Genomic DNA, 1,948 nt, shown 5'->3' with positions numbered 1-1,948 from the left:
TATTAAGCAGCTAATCCCTTCGTTATAGGCGAAGGAAATAGCTCTACCTATAACGAAGAGGTTAGCTACTTAATAATAATTGCAGCCCCGCATGCCCTTTTAATATACCGGTACTAGATCCGAGCCTGCGGCGTTGTTAGCCTCGACCTTCGTTAACTACGGTATAACTACGACGGCGACGAAAATCCTATAGTACTTCTACCGAGAATTATAACGAGATGCTATAAAAGACAAGAAACTGTATAGCGGGACCTAAAGTAGTGCGGAACTCGTACGAGTCGAGACTAATTAGGCTATCCGCCGCGAGTCGGTAGTAGTAATAGTAGTAATAGGATATAGATCTAGTAGCCGAGAGGCTAGATAGGACAAGGAAACTAGATAGCGGGAAGTGAAGCAGTGCGGAACTCGTACGACTTTAGGCCGAGTAGGCTATCCGCCGCAAGTCGGTAGTAGTAATAGTAGCAATAGGATATAGATCTAGTAGCCGGGAGGCTAGATAAGATAAGGAAACTAGATAGCGGGAAGTAAAGCAGTGCGGAACTTATACGACTCTAGGCCGAGTAGGGCATCCGTAGTAAGTCGGTAGCAGTAACAGTAGCAATAGGATATAGATCTAGTAGCTAGGAGGCTAGATAAGACAAGGAAACTAGATAGCGGGAAGTAAAGCAGTGCGGAACTTATACGACTCTAGGCCGAGTAGGGCATCCGTAGTAAGTCGGTAGCAGTAATAGTAGCAATAGGATATAGATCTAGTAGCCGGGAGGCTAGATCGGACAAGGAAACTAGATATCGGAAAGTTAAGCAGTACGGAACTTATACGAATCGAGGCTAAGTAGGCTATCTATAGCGAGTCGGTAGCAGTAGTAGTAGCAGTAGAATGCTAGGATAGTAGCTAGGACAATAATTTCAACTAGTAGTAGCTGAACTCTTCGGCACTGTATTAATCTACATTGAGGCCTATCGCGATGAAATGTATAGGCATACGTATCTGTACTCAAATTAGTCGCTATGTATGCCGGAATGTTTCAAGTTACTTCTAGGTAATTCGACAATCCGCGAAGGCGTAGTTGCCGCTAGTATATAGGATACAGGTTAGTCTAGCGCTAACCGAGCGTCTAATACGAAGACGGTAATACTAGAAAATAGCATCGTAATATAGCAGGATATGAGTTTAATATATTAATAGTATTACCGAAAAGTGCAGGCTAACTCTAAGATGCCGAGTCGTAGTGTTAATCCGCCCCTAAATTATTAATCGACCCCGAACTTAGCAACCCTATATATAAATAATGCATATGTCTATACTAGACTAGCAGTACTCGCACGCTATCCTACGATAGTATACAATACTACCTTAAGCCGACCGTAGCAAACGTTTATCGTGCTGCTTAGAGTTAGCGGTAGCCAAACATTCGAGTTATAGTAAAACGTACTTCTCTAGACACTATCGATATACTGCTTATCTACGCCGCGGACTAAAGCAATAGCACGATCCTTACTAGCGTCCTAGTCTAATACACTGCCGTCCGGAAACATAATGTAGTCGGCGAGCTTAGTATTAGCTAGAACTAGATCGTATAGGAGGTATATAAACTAGTCTTCTAGGTACGAGCGATCGAGTAGCAAATCCTTGTTAGCGAACTAGCCTGTGAAATAGAAAGAGGCACTAGTAGTAGTGTAATTGCTGCCGACTAGAAAACAGTAGACGCGAGTATTATTACCCTCCCCGGCCTACTAGTATAGAAAGCCGATTAACTCTAGGTTATAACCTACAATATCCTATTAAGTATAGGCGAGCGAGTAGGTAATACCCGGTTAAAGCACCTACATCGACACGATTAGCTCTAGATCTCGCTACGTCGAAGATATAGTCTAGTATAAGGGCAATTCGACCCCGACCGGAAACATCCTAGACGACCTTAATACCTAGAACCCTAAAGCGGGTTAG

This window comes from Pseudocercospora fijiensis (assembly GCF_000340215.1).
Source record: "Pseudocercospora fijiensis CIRAD86 unplaced genomic scaffold MYCFIscaffold_3, whole genome shotgun sequence".
Classification (NCBI taxonomy): Eukaryota; Fungi; Ascomycota; class Dothideomycetes; order Mycosphaerellales; family Mycosphaerellaceae; genus Pseudocercospora; species Pseudocercospora fijiensis.
Note: the sequence above shows the minus strand (reverse complement) of the source record.